Source organism: Anas acuta, chromosome 7 (genome assembly GCF_963932015.1).
Source record: "Anas acuta chromosome 7, bAnaAcu1.1, whole genome shotgun sequence".
Lineage (NCBI taxonomy): Eukaryota > Metazoa > Chordata > Aves > Anseriformes > Anatidae > Anas > Anas acuta.
In genome coordinates this window covers 24,757,297-24,772,388 of record NC_088985.1, presented here as the reverse complement: position 1 = coordinate 24,772,388, position 15,092 = coordinate 24,757,297, and the positions used below count along the sequence as shown (strand labels likewise).

General features: G+C 51.8%; 1 long non-coding RNA gene across 1 annotated transcript; it reads right to left on the bottom strand.

The window, feature by feature from the left end:
* Positions 1-1,726: 1,726 nt before the first annotated feature.
* On the bottom strand, positions 1,727-5,682 carry LOC137859919 (uncharacterized). Its single transcript, XR_011098661.1, has 2 exons — positions 5,440-5,682; positions 1,727-4,586 (listed from the first exon to the last, which is right to left on the bottom strand). It is a non-coding gene; the product is annotated as an uncharacterized lncRNA (long non-coding RNA).
* Between the last annotated feature and the right edge of the window lie 9,410 nt (positions 5,683-15,092).

The window sequence follows — 15,092 nt, the reverse complement described above, 5'->3', positions numbered from 1 at the left end:
CCACATATAAAGAGACCACATATAAAGAGGAAAGTCCCCACATTTATCCCGTGTCCTGATGGAGCTGCTCCTTCAGCAGGCGGCAGCACCTTGGGCTTCAGCTCCAGGCCCGAGGCAGGCTCTTCCCTGTCAGGATCTGGCTGCAGCTCTCCCGCTGGCATTATTGCTCCTCCCAGGGAGCATTTGCAGCCTTTCTGCCTTGAGTTTTGGCTCTTGATCAGCAAAAAGCTGGGCCTGGATACAGGGCCAACAGCTCTCCCATCTTCTGTGGGCTTTGTCCTTGTTGGGGAGATGCAGATGTGGAGGGAGAGGAGGTTACAGGCGTACAGATGCTTTCTGGAAGGTTTCTTGCCTTTCTAGGGGTGGCAGGGAGGACGGCAAATACTCCTAAATTCCTGTTTTCGCTGCACGGAAAGGACATTTACTGCTGCAGGTCACCTTTGCCAGATCGAAGGTGCCAGCTGAGCTCCTGGGATGGGGCCGCAGCCGAGCAGCACTGGTTTCGTGTCGGGTCTCCTTTGCAGCCCAGCAAACAGCCTCCAGCTCAGGCCGCGGGAGGCGGGAGGCAGAAGAGAGGACAGATTTATTCCATGAAATTAATGGAGTGACACTGGGTGTTAATAGCCTATTTACCAACATCTCCTCCTCTGTCTTTCACTTAACCGGGGAAAGTGCTTCCTACCCTCAGCCGTGCCCATCGCGCTTCTCCCTCTTTGCCTCAGATGCCCCAGGAAGGGCCAAGCTCCTGGGGAGCAGGAGGGGACCCCAAAGCCCCCCCAAAGACCCCCAACCTGGGGCTGTGCAGCCCACGTGCACTCCTCCAGCCTTGTCTCTACAGGCCGGCAGGGATGATGAAGTTGAACAAACCATTTACACGCCAAGTGGATTAGCCAAATTGCGTTAAGCCCCCTCAGGGACATCCTTGTTCACAGCCTTCATTTGATTTCTCGTTCAAAAGCCCACCAAGCTGAATGTGATTACGGCCTCTTAATCCTGCCCGCACGTGTCCGCGTGGGGTTGGAGCCGTGTAATAGATGCCCTTTGCAAGTGCATGCTGGTGACCAGTGCCACGTGGCTAAACCCTCGAGTCCAGATGTTCAGCAGATGTAAACCCAAAGCACGGACTCGGAGTGCTGCTGCCTGGCTGAAGAGCTGCTCTCACGGCTAAACCACGGAGGGGAGGCCACAGTTTTATCTTCCTAGGTCCAGCCTACAGCCAAAAGGGTTTCTTCTGGGGGTCAGGAACTGGTACCCAAATCCCAGCTCCATCCCCTGCCACCCTCATGATCTACCTCTACCTGCTCTGCAGCCTTTCAGCCTCTGCCCCAGCCCAGGGGTGTCCTGCTGACAGATGGGTTTGCTTTTAGCAGAATTTTGCTTCCCCCAGGGCAGAAGCGACAGCCAAAGTGTCAGTGCAGCCAAACGGCACCACTGGAAATCCATCGAGCTGCTCAGCGAGTTATTGCAAAGCTGTCCTGCTCTGCCCAGCCAGGCATGGGGGATTGTAAAGCACGGGGGAAGAGATTTAAATCGGTTGCCTTTTGTAAATAAGGAGCTAGGACGATGCTGCCTTTGGGAAGGGTGAGTTGCAGAAGGCAGAGGGGGTGCAAACCCAACCTTTGCTGCAGCCAGCACCGAAAAATCAAGGCAGGGCACAGGGCAGCGGGGCTGGCACTCAGCACGTGCCCTGGCCATTGCAGCTCTCCCTGCCTTCATGTCAGGAATCACCCAGAAGCATTCACACCTGCACAGAATCACTCTGTCACGGCAAGATGTGCAAGGTGCTCCATTTAGGGAGAGAAAGCAGCCTCGGCTCAGTCCTATTATCAGCACAAAGAAATATCAAAGACCTCCTTGTCCGGAGACAAGGGGGATGAAGCCACGGGGGGTCATTTCCATAACTCTTTCAGCCAGCATTCAGCGCACAAACTCTCTTTTCTCTGAGTCAGACCGCCTGCCAGGGGAGCAAATCCATCCCCCTGGTATCTCAGGACCGTATCACATAATCCCCTTAATAAAGCAATCAAGTTCCAGATTAAAACCAGTTAGATTTCTACCCCGCTGAAAGGTTTTCTTTCCGGAACGACACTGATAGGAGAGCTCCTTAAAATGTGGTGTTTTTTGCTGGACTGACCAAAAATAAAATAAAATAAATAAAAACCCCACAACACAACAAGTAAACGGTAAAACTGTTATTTCCCCATGGAAACTGTTGGTTTTGCCAGAATGATATTTTCCATTAAAAATGTTTTGCGGGAGAATTCCCAACAAGTCAGGCTGCTGCATCACTGATTTTAATCGAATACAGAAATTCTCGTTTCTTTTTGTCCTTAAACTTGTATTCATGAGAAGGGGTGACCGCAGAGCCGCCTGCCCCCCTCACCAGCAACGTAATGTCACCCATCAGGTGACAAGTGCGAAGAAAGATAGCTCTGGAAACCCGACGTGGCTCTTGCTACAGCCAGCGCTCCCCAGGCAGTGGCATAATCGCTCACGAGGCTGCCTCAGCTCTCGGAGCCCCCTTGATCTCCAGCTGCTTTTTGGAGATGCTCATTTTCCTAAGCATCGCTCTAACAGTGAGGCTGTGCTGAATTTACAGATAATCAGGATCTAATTGGATTAGGAGCTGATAATATCTTTGACCTTTTTTAATGGTTTGTCTGGCCTGTCTTTCTGCAAGGCTGAGACTTAATTTTAAGCAAGAGTTTTTTTCCACAAGCGAAGCGTGACCCTGTTAACCTCTGGATTGGAGAGGTGACCTTCCCTCTCCCCAGCCGCCGTGGAGCTGCTGGAGACGGCGATACACAAGCAAGCTTTCACACACGCGTGCACACATCTGTGTGCAAAACCTGCTACACAAGTCAGACCTGGGCTCTGATTTTCGGCTGGAGCTGGGCTGGTGCAGAACCAAACCCACATGCAGGAATGATGAATGAAAGCAGCGTGAAGCTCTTGTGTGACGCTCTAGACCCATCGCTGCAGCTAAGCACATGCTCCCACTTGCTCTTATGCTGGCAAAACACTGCAAAAAGCAAAGGTTTGAGTTGAGGTTTGCGTTGTTTGAGTCACCTGGAGCTCACACCCATGACAAATGTACTGTGTGGCAACACAGGGGTCAGATGGCCGTGCCAAAATCCGATGGACATCTGCATGACAGCCACACTCCTGTGAGCACACCCCACGGGCACAACGGGAGGCACATTTTCTTTCTTGTATCCTCTCCATGCTTCCACACCCTGCCCACACACAACCTGCCCACGCAAACCCTTCCATGCGCTCCACAAAAGCTCCTGGGTGTGCCAAGGCTTTTGGACCAGCCTTCGCAGCCCCTTTGCTGGGGACCCACGGGGCTGAAGTTTGGGATTTGAGGAGACGCAGGGAGGAGGAGGGGAGGGAAGGCTGCCTGGTGAACAGCAGATGTTGGTGCTCATCGGGTGGAGCTGTTAATTTAACTGGAGTTTATTGAATGGCAATTAGGTGGGGCCTGATTACTGTAGCCAAGTGGCACAAAGATGCACTGTAAGAAAACAGAGCATGGGGTTGTGCAGAGCACTGCTGTGATGTTTGGGATCTGGAGCCCTACATCCTCTCCCTTGCCCAGGGAGGAGAATGAAGCCAAATTCAGGGAACAGAGGCTCTAGCACGGTGCAAGCAGCAGCGTGGGTAAAGCAGGCAGACCTCCAGCCCAGTCAGGAGAGGTACAGGGAAGCCCTGAGCACAGCTTCCTCCTACCACAGGGGCCAGCAGTACGTGGGTGCACACACAAAGTCCCCCACGCACACGTGCGCACACGCATTCGCACACTCCTAATGACACCATCATATTTCATTCCTGTCTTGGGGGAAAAACCAAATGATCCAAGTTCAAACGCAAACAGAAACTTCAGCTAATGAACAAATTGCCGAACTACAGCGCAGCAGGGATTTGGAGGGTTAAAATGTTTGGGATTAATTAACTGATTAATTAAGCCCTCCCATCAACCTCCATCCCCGCAGCCCTGCCATGGCAGGAGGGCTGCACTGGGAGTGCATGATCCACGTCAGCACGGTGCAGGGATGCTGAGGGGAAGGTGCTTGGCAAGGGAATGTCCTGTATGTGTTTGGGATTGTGGGGTTTTTGGTGTTTGGAGATGGGTTTTTGAATCTTGCTGCAGGTGGTGGGAAAAATAAAAAGCCCTCTGTCTTTAGCTTCTTCCCCTATCATTGTGGACCCACAAAACCAGCAAAAAACTCTCCATGCTGTGGGGTGACCTGCCTGATTTCCATGCCGGGTTTGGAAGGAGTCTGTCCTTCATCTACTGGCTGGGTGCTAGTGAAGTCTTCAAGAGCATGGGGTGACAGCACCTCAGTCTATCCCGCATGTTTTTATTTTGCTGGGTGCAAACACAGAAAGGGAAATGGCAACCAGAGCTCAAACCACTGCTGCTCCACAGCCTCGTGCTAAAAATAAGGCACCAGGCTATTCCATCCACCGAATTCTTCCCTGTCTTCTGGTCTATAGAAGCGTCATGTAGCACTGGCACCTCTGGGATACGTGGTGCTTGCGTTAAAGCCCCGGCTCCTGGGTTCTGTGGTTACATGGAAGTTCTGCTTTCAGGGGAAAACAAATGTGTTAATAGCCAAAATGACAAAAAGGATAAATTAAGATTAGAGTACGGGTGTACCTAAACAGAATGAGCTGACTAATTATGTGTATGAATTTCTTACAGAGGAAAATACGTTTTTCCTTCAACACCCAACATCTCCAACAAATGTTATTCCAGCATCAAGACTACTTCATGGAAAACATTTTCATTGGTGCAGGTTTCTTAATATTCTGATCAGGAGAACCAAAACAACAGTACCAATCATGCCAGCTTGAAATTCCCAAGCAAAGCAGCAGTCTTCACTTTAAATGTGACACATCCCAAATCACGCCTCAGCTGGCCAAGCAGAGGTTTTTTTTTTTATTTTTATTTTATTATTTTTTTTTTTCTAGCTGGCGTTTTCACTTCTTGCATTCTCTGTTTAAGGACTGTGGACGAATGTCAGAGTCTTGGTGCTGGCTGCCTGCAGGGCCCCAGTCTGTCCCGAGAGAGCTCTGCGAGGTGCCACGACCGCTCTTCATGGGAGCTCTGCCTGCAGGGGCAGGATGCTGCCCTGAGATAGAAAAACAATTTCCACATCACAAACCCTACAGGTGTCTCTGTTCAAACCAACCCGCACTTGCAATGGAGATAAAACCATGGGGTAAGATGGGTGGCACGGACCCTACAGCCCCCCAGGAGGTCTCTCCCTAGTGTCACCCCTTCACTGTTGGGTTCCTCCTTGCAGCTGTGGCAGTCAGCAAGCTACTGAAGGACTTCTCCCCTCCAGGGGTGGGTACTGGGTCTTGCTAACATATAAGTGATTGCTTGGAGTGCATCCCTTTGGTGACATTGCAATGAATGTTTTTCCTCACCTCTGTTTTATTTGAAGCAGCGTTATTACGCACTTGGACTCCCTCTATTCACCGACACCAGGAGGATGCCTCATTTCTGCTGCTCTCAGGCTGGGACCCTCCAGTAGCTGAGCTTCCCAGGGGAGCTGGTGGGCATATAGGCTCCCTTTTCAGCCCTGAGCTCACGTAGGAGGAGAAGAGACACCTTATCACTGTGCCCGGAGCTACAGCAGCACCCGCAGGCTCGTTCTTCCCAGCTGTGCCCCTGAGAGCCCTCGTAGTCTGCATCGGATGATGCCTGATTCTTATTCTTGGTGAGTGTGCTGTGATTGCAGCAGCGCCTGCAGGCCCCCGGGAAGCGCAGGGCCTGCTGCTGGAGCCGCTGCGTATCTCCAGGGCACCAGGCGGGTCAGGATCTAAGCAGACAAGATGGATGCACAGCGCAGCAGAAAGCAACACAGTGACTCCCGTTTCAGAGGCGGGAGAAATGGAGCAGAAAAAAAGATTAAGGCCTGGTCTCCTCCGGAAAGTTTTGCTGACAAAAGTTTGGGCACGTCCATGAACTGGTAAATTCCCTGGGCGTGAGCGAAGCAGGCGGCAGGGTCGGGCCCCCCCCTTTGCAAGGCTTGGCTTCATCAGCACGGGGAAATATCTGGGTTCAGCGCACCCCGGGAGGGCAGCGAGCTGTGCAGCATGCTTTTGGGCCATGCTCAAGCCGTAACTCCTGCTTCTGCACTGCACCAGGGAGGGCAGAGCCAGGTTTGCTGGCACTGGGTGGAGGAAGCCTGGTGCTGTGCAGGCAGCAGGGTGAGTGCTGGGTGCTGGGACAGGGCGGTTCTCCTCCCCTGGTGAGCGTGAGGATGCCAGGTCAGCCTGGAGAACACGTTTGGGTGCCAGTCCTCTGGCTCTCAGCATGGGGAGAAGGCACAAAAGGAGGCAGCAGGCTGCAGCCAGCCGTGAGCTGGAGCTGAAAATTCAGCAAGCTGCTGGTTTTGGGTATGGCACGACTTTACATGGGCTCTGGCAGGAGGTCAGAGCAGCCTCCAGAGGATGCTCCAGCACAAGGAGGTCGCCCAACCTCCTTCCCTCACTCCATCCATCCACAGGGACCATCTGAGCCTCTAAGGAGCAGGTGACAGCAGACAGCCTGGAGTCAGGGCGCGATTTGGGGGAAAGGAGAAGGGGAGGAGAGCTCAGGAGCTGACGCAAGAGGATGCTGATGTGAATCAGCGGCAGGATGCTCAGAGCGCGGGGCTGGAGGCGGGGGGGGGGAGCTGCCAGCGCAGCCCCCCAGCGCTGAGGGCTGACACTTCTTTTTGTTGGGGCTGACAGCGAGCACCTGGTGCCCCCACACGCGGAGCCGCCGGCCGCGCATGGCACACACGCACGCGCCCGTGCGCAGCCCTGCAGGTGGGAACCAAGGCGAACATATGCTGCCATTAGTGGGAAAATCGCTTCTGCAAACATGAGGGGCTCGCTATTCACGGCCGGCCCCTCTCCCCGCAGGGAGGAGGGGGTCAAGTGCAGACCTTTTATTTGAAAGCCTTCCTTCTCGGAGCCTGGAAGGGATGAGGGGGAGAGAAAGGGGGGATGGATGAGGCTGAGAGGGGTAGGGAAAACGGCACAGCAGCACAGGCTAACCTACAGGAGATGCTCCCCTGCCACAAACTGCGGGGCTGCCTTCCCTTTTCCCTGCCCAAACACCTCCCTGGTGCCACCAGCGTTGTCCTTAGCCATTGCTGGCAAATGCAGGAGGGATATGCGAGGCTGGGACCAGATGCCACAATGATGGGCACTCACATCAGAGCCAAGGGAGCAACGTTCTGGGCAAGCTCCCCTTTCCTGGTTCAAAAAGTGCTGCTGATAGCTGCTAACCAGAACAATTTTGGCAGCCGGGGTGGGAGATCCCAGCCTCCCCCAAAAGCACGGTGTATTCTTAGCCCAGCCCCGACGAGTGTGGGCTCTGAAGAGCGGGGCTCACTGCAGACATCCACACCAGAGCTCCCTCCACTTCAGGCAAGCACACAGGGACTCCTCTGCTGTCCTCCTCCAGGCCACTGCATGCCTGCTGTTAAACACCCCAGGGTGCTTCGCCCTGGGGTGCTTTGCAGTGGGTGGCAGGTTTGGGTTACGAGGCACCAGGGGTCCATAAAGCAGCTGGAAGGGCCCCGTGTGCATCTGAATGTGAAAGGGGACACAGCTGAGAGGAACCAAACGGAGGACACGCAGGGGAACCAAATGGAGTTTCTGGGCCTCCCAGTCATTTGTCAAAGGCTGCAGAGCAACCCCGTGAGATGTCACTATGCTGCCTTGCAGTCCCTTGTCAGCCCTGGACAGAAAATGCTCTAAGTCCGTGGGTCTCTTCTACACATCTGCACAATCCCCTCTCTTTTTGGGGCTGTCCCTGGCTGCTGCTGTCATGCAAAAAATATTTTACAAAGCAGTCATTTCAGTGCTTGAAAAAATACCTCTGCTTCTTTCTTCTTATTCTACCGACCCTGCCCTTGCTTTAAGGGGGGAAATTTTCCTGGCTCGGCTCTTGTGCCCCTCTCTGCCTCGTCTCAAAGCACCTGGCACTTTACAGCATCTCCATTTTGTTTCCTTGCGCTGTCCCAGCCCAAGCATGTGCGCTGAATTCCCCAGCATCTGGCTTTCCCTGATATCTATCTGTTGGAAACTGAATGCATCTCTGATTTGGGAAATCAATCACACTTAATTGAAGGGTGATTGTTTTCACATACGAGACTGCCACATCACTTTCATCTTTATCACATTCCCTTTCTCTCTGGGTTTTGTGTGACAAGATACTGCAGTGCAGGAGGGAAGAGGTCGCCGACCTTGGACCTGGATATAATTGAAAAAAGCAGGGCAGCGTCTCCTTTCTTTCCTCGGGTGGATCAGTTTGCATTTCATTCAGCTGTCGGATGGGGCACGTGTGTGTGCTCAGAGCCACGCTCAGCCCCATGCTGCAGCACTGAGCTGGTGCCCATCAGGGCTTGTGGCTCCCGTGGGGTCTCACAGAAGGTGTGTGTCACAGCAGAGAAGGGGCAATGACACAGAAGTTTTGGGTGCCCAGCATTCCTGGGTGACTCCTTACACCTTGAAAAACAGCCTGGCTTTTTGTTGAGATTTGGGGCCAGTCCTTTTTCTATTCCCTCTTGCTCTTTTGGTCACACTGGAGGCTGTCCTGCACCGGGACTGAGTCTCTTTACAGGTACACCCTGATGCTCAGCAAGGCTCTGATTTCCTCCAGGAGCTCCCATAATACAGGAGCAAACCCTCCTGGAGGGCTTCTGCAGGGACTGGTGCCCAAGTCCAGCCCGGTGTGGCTGCCCATCCCGTCACCCTGCTGTGACGCAGCAGCCCCCAGCTTGCAGCACACAGAGATGTCTGTCCATCTGCACCAGTGAGCTGAACTGTGAGCTGTTCCCCAGGCTCCAGTTTGAAGGTCTCTATAGTATTGACTTTCTCGCACTTGGAAGTGCCTCATTTATCTTACGCTCTGCATTTGTCTCTCCTGCCAGTGCCGTAGTAAGCGGCTGAAGCTCGCTGCCAGCTTTTCTCCCTTAATGACACACCGTGTATGCAGACAAGGGTCTGAACCAGAGCTCTGGAGTCAGTCCCCACTTCCTCGCTTTGGGGAAACGTTTCTTAACGCTCTTTCTGCTTTGCAGTTTGTTTATGGGCTTGGCAATGAAAGAGACCCAATCCCCTCACCCTATGAAGGCTGTGATCCAGGGCATGTCTCCAAATCTTGGACTCATCTGAAGGCTGATGGTGTCAACGGGAAGGCTCCTGCTGGCTCTGACAGCTCTTGGACCAGGCAGCATTGACTACCTCTGACTTTGGTTCTTTTCCATCGCAGATTTCTCCCTTCCACGTGTGTGTAGGGCCATTCCCAGCACAGACCCAACACAAAGCTTCTCCAGATAAAGAGTCTTCTCTAGATAGCATTGAAGGAATTGGGATTTAAGGTTCCTCGGGGTGTGAGACTGTGTGGTGCTTGGTTTTTCTTAGGCACCTCTCTTGCTGACAGGTGCTGATGACTTGCAGCCCAGGCAGACAGGGCTGAAAAGGGTAGGAAGGTTGGAGTTTGTGTGATGGAGCTGTGGGATTCATTGATTTCTAAATAAAGCTTTCATCAAGACACAGAGCCTCACTTCCCTCCCAATTTTGTAAAGCTCTTGTCAATCTCTGACACAGCTGCCAGGGAAAAAAAAAAAGAAAAAAAAAAAGAAAAAAAAAGCTGCTGGGATCATTGTAAACGTGTGTGCAAAAGCAGAACAGTGGGTGGGGAGCTGGATGTCTTCCCTCTGCAGAGAGGAAGCTCAGAGCAGGTCACCATCCCCTCCTGGATCTTCTTTCTGAAAGCTGGCAGTGATGGCACGCAGCCCGCAGGGCAACCTTTGGCTGTGAGCTGCTCATTTTTGTTCTCTTCTAGGATGGAGCCTTCCCCATCCCTTTGTGGGAGGCAGTGGACTCGCTAGCAGAGGCCACACCAGCTCCCTGCCCAGAAACCGCTACGTTCTGGAGCAGGAGGATGGAGCAATCAAGCCAAAAGCAATGATCCAAGCATTATTTGCCTCTTGCACAAAATTTGGTTGAAAACATGAAAACAGATGGAACATTTGCAGGTTTTTATTAAAAAAAAAAAAAAAAAAGAAGAAGAAAAAAAAAAGGCAGCAACAAAAAACAACCCAAAACAGAGCCCAGGATTTTGAAGGCAAATTCATATTTGTTGTTACTCTTTTCAGGCTTTTATTCCCCTCGTGGCAAAAAGAATAGTTGACGACATTTTCCATCACCAAAAAATTCCCCTGCTGGGGGATAAATATAAAGCCTGCTGTGCTGAGCAGAGCTGAGAGGAGGGACAAATCCTTCCCGTTACCTTGGCCCGGGCCATCAGGGATCGGTGATCACCTGCTGAGAGTCCAGCTCTCTCTGGCAGCTCCCAGGGGGAGCAGGGGCTCTCCAAAGCCCTCCTGAATTGCCAGCGTGTCTCAGCAAGATGGCAAATGCCTGCCTACGTGAGCAGCCGCTGCCATTTGAGGCTGTGCTCGGCCCCAGCAGCAGCCCACGCCGGCTGGCAGAGGGAGCCACTGGGGCTCTCGGGGAGGCTGAGCTGGTGGAGAGCAGAAATCCCAGTGGGGTTTGTGGGGCGGTGGACCACAGGGTCTCATGGGGACATCGCCAGGAGAAAGAGCATCCCATGAGCTCTCTGCTTTGGGTTTTGAGTCCAGAGAGAGGAGCCAAACACCTCCACCTTCATCCATCAGTGGGGATGGAGCCCACGGCCTCCCTCCTCCTTCCTCCACCGCCGTGTGATTTGGCTGTCCACTAAAAAAGGAGCTGTTGGCTAAAACGCGAGCTGCTTTGCCAGCTCCCAGAGGACCCCCCTGTAGTGGCCTGCAAGGTGTTGCAATCCCTCTCTGCCACCGGCCTGCCTGGCTTTCACCGCACACGCACACAGCGTCCTCCCCCCTTCCACGGTGCTTATCGCAAGTGTTTGGGTAGAACTGCCCTTGTCATATAAATCTAAACATAATTCTCTCTTTCCTGTTAAGCTAAAGAAAATAAACGTGTAGGGCTGTTACTGGAAGCCAAGCTGTAGGACTGCCCTAAATTCTCTTCTTATTGAGTCTGGGCTGAAAATCACTCAATTCTGCTGAGGACACACATCTATGCTTGCACACACAGAGAGGGGAGGCGGGAGGGGGGGAGGGCGAAAGAAAGAGAGAGAGAGAGAGAGAGAGAGGACGCGGTGTGTATAAATATCTCCAGCTCTCTAGATAGTCGGCAGATTTATTCCGCTGCCAAGCCTGCAGAAAATTGACTTGTTTCATGGAGGCAGGCTATTGACACATTACCGCAAGGAGGGTTAGGAGAGAAAGCGGTGCGGCTGGCGCCCCTCTATTATACGATAATGTAATCAGCATTGTGGGAAATGACTGTGGGTAAAATGGCATCGCTGACATTTATATTAGAGGATATTGATGGCAGGAACTGTGACCACATCTATCGTACCTCCCGTTTGCCAGGATTGACACAGACGGCTCTTGTTGGCTGGATTTCCTCTCTCTCTCTCTCTCTCCCTCTCTCTCCTTCCTCTTAGCTCCGCTGCTCGCTGCTGTCACTGCAGATAGATAATTGAAAAATGGATCTCACCTTTCCAGCAAACAGGAGTGGTTCAGGCAATTACTGCAGAGGTTATCTACTCAATCTCGAGGCCTCGTCTCCGAGAGAGATTCAGAGGAAATTGGATTTTACATGGATGTTTTATTCTGCAAGGGCTTTAGTATAAATAGAGGCAAGGAGACACCAGCAGACTGTGAGGCTGAGAATCACACGCAGAGGGGCAGAGAGGGCTTTTGACAGGAGGGCTTCTTTGTAGATGTGATGGTAATACCATGCTGTGACCCTCTGCAGAATTTCTGGTGCTGATTTTTTTGTTATTGTGGTTGTTTTGGGGTTGCTGCTGTGTTCTTTTTTTTTTTTTTTTCCCATGTTTTGGGTATTTTTATTTTTTTTTAAGGTAGAGGCTAAAAGAGGTTAACCCCCACCCACAGCCTCCTGACTGCATTTTGCCCCTGGAATCTAAAAATAAAGGGGAGTTATTCCCTAAGGAAATAAATACAAGCAGATGGCAAAATGCTGTGATGATGAGAGGGCAGAGGAAAGCGAGATGTATTGAAAGGGCTCTGGAAAGTGGCTGGCTGTTAAAGGAGGGAAATAGCTCCAAGGAAGGGGATATTACCCAAAAGCCTATGCCCCGTGAGCATCCTTGAAGAGGATTACGTGTTGAAGTGGCTGGCTGCATGGGAGGCAAAAATATACTCACAGCCCTCTAGGACATGCTGTAATGCCAGGGTTTGGGCTTGGTGGGAGTCCAGCCCTTGAAAGCAATTTGTGGCTCTCAGAAACTGCTGAGCCAGAGAGGTCACAGAAGGACCTTGAGGGTCTTGGTGGCCCAGACAATTTGGTGTGCCAGGATGAGACAGAGCGCTACGTGGCTTGGAGCACACGTACACACACACACAGTGTGTATCACAACTGGCCTCTGCTTGGAAACCCTCATGGGAATTCGCTCGCTGGATATCTAATCTTGAAAATAACAGGACAAGGGACCTGTTGTTGTAGGACCTCCAAAACTGCATGGATAAATAAGATATGTCTCTGTCCACGGCTGACAATCCAGTGCCTTTCACTAGCACTGAATTCATGTTGAAAAGAGGTTTTAAAAAACTGGAAAGGGTTTCAGATCAGCAAACCTGAGCCAGGTTTTTCTGAGGGGTCTGGCTTATACAGCCTGTTCCCACCGCTCCTTGGTGAGCACAGAGGAAGGCTGTGGGGTGGCCAACACAAAGTAGGGTCTGCCAGGAAGGGTTTGGGTAAAGCTGATCCCCCATTTGCTGAATTCACTCATCTTTTCACAGGTAATATGTAATGTGTGGGGTGTTAGTACATATGGGCAAACACGTATGTGTGTTCTTGGTGCCATCCAATTGGTTTTAGTCCCAGCCAGCACAGGTACACAGCTTTGCCCTAAAAGCTCTTAAACTGTTATCCCAGATGGGAGCAGGGGGGCTGCTTTCGGAGAAGATATTCAGCACAGCATCAGTCTTGTCAGCCCACAAGGCACCTCAGAGCTCCTCCGTCCCCAGCACAGACCCGTGTCCAGGCTGCGGGTTCTCCCCCAGCCCTGGGTCTCCGCACCCTGCCGTGCACTGCAGTCCTGCTGCCCATCATCAGCTTTTTCGCACTCTCCTCTGCCTGTCCCCTGATGTCAGTGCTGGAGGTGCTCATCTCTCTTGCTGATCAAATCACTCCTGACACGCACAGCAGCAGCCTTTTCCTTGCTGAAAGTCTGTCTCCAGGGTCCTAGGTGAGTTCCTGCGCTCTTCCCCAGGCAGAGATGGGGGAGGGTTTTGAGGCAGGCTAGGACAGGCTCCCTCACCCCTCACTCCTCCTCTCCCCGTGATGCTGAAAGCCATTACATCTTCATTTTGCCATTGTACACCTTTTTTTTTGAGTAAAGGTAAAGCTGGATTTGAAGAATGTCAGAGATCTGCTTTTTGGGCTGTAAATGATGTACTGAAAGAGGGTGAGGAGTCCAGGCATGGGGAAGAGCTGTTTTAAAGAACCAGCAAGCAAAAAATTTCAAATCACGGTGAAATAACACATCGGCTTCATTTCCTTCTGAAATTTTTCATTTAAAGAAAAAGGCAATGAAATGCTGCTGAAATGACATTTTTGACAAAGTGCCATTTTTCAGCATGACCTCTCGGACCCACTCACACCAGTGCTGCTAACTAGTTCTGCGTTCATCAAAGCCTGCAGGAGGGGAGGGCAGCGCACTGTGTGCTGATGAGCAGAACAGTTTTGGCTTTCTCTCTGCAAGCTCCTCATGGCTCTAGGTCCCGGTGCAGCTTCCACGGCAGATGTTCAGGCTGGGCTGGTGGTATCTGTGACTTCCACAAGGCCACAGAAGAAAATGTGGTGGATTGAAAAGGCTCTCTAGTCATCAAGAGGACACTGCACAGCAGGACCTTGCTTTGAAAATCAGGAGGGGATGGGTGCCCAGGGTGGAGACAGAGACCACACCACTTCCAGAGGTCTTTGTGATGGACCACAGCAGGATGTGAACACCACAAAAAAGTCCCCTAACACACCTCCTAAAAGCCTAGTGGTTCAGAGGAGTGTCCTGGTACATTATCTTCTCTATAGTCCCTATAATTGCCCTGAATATGGTATTTGCTTTCATTGCTTGGCCCAGATTGCTGTGGATTGTTATTGCATCCTCATAAATAGCTGCTGTGCTCCACCTTGGAGGAGGCTGCACTCCTCAAAGGTGGTGAGGAGGCTTTGCTGCTGCCCAAATAAGCTTTCCTGGAGTGGGATGGATGCCATGAGACTTAAACTCCTTTAAAAGCGTCAAGCTCCTTGGATGGAGGAGTACAATATTATTTTATTAGTATTACCTCAACTGTTAGCTGTATTACTAATATCAATCTTATTATAGTCATAATATTTGGCGAGGATCAAAAATGATGAAGCTGGACTAGCTGGCCAAGGTGCCGGGTCTCAGGCCACACGCCAAAGATCTCCCCAGTGGGCACGTAGTGGTTGTCCATCAATGATCTCAGCATCACTGCAAGAGAGAAAATATGCCTTGGAGATCCTGTACAATTCAAGACACGAGTATGCTGTTCCTTTAGAGTTAGTTTTCCCTTGTATTACCCTGCTCTGGTGAGACCTCCATTCTGGATCAGTCTCCCCCCATGTCTCTCCAGCCCCAGAGCATAACGAGCTGCCTCTGAATTGCTCCCAGCTTAACTCGCAGAGGGAAAGTGCTCACAGACATGGTGCTGCAGGGTTTGGGTGCATGCATCCAGCATTCAGGGAACGGCTGAGCGCTCCTGTCAGCGTCCATCCCCAGCACCGATCGCTGGGGCATGTACGAGGCATGGAGCTGCTGCAGCCTGGGCACCCTAAGGGACGTGAGAGAGAGAGCAGGGCCTTGGGATGTCTGCTGAGCAAATGGATGGAGAAACACTAAGAAACATTAACACCCCCTCCCTGTTCCCTCCTGTATTTGCAGATGCATTTGCTCAGCCGCGGAGTGAACCACATCCACTTGCAGCCCCGATCTGGAGACATTTAAAAGCTCCTGCGCT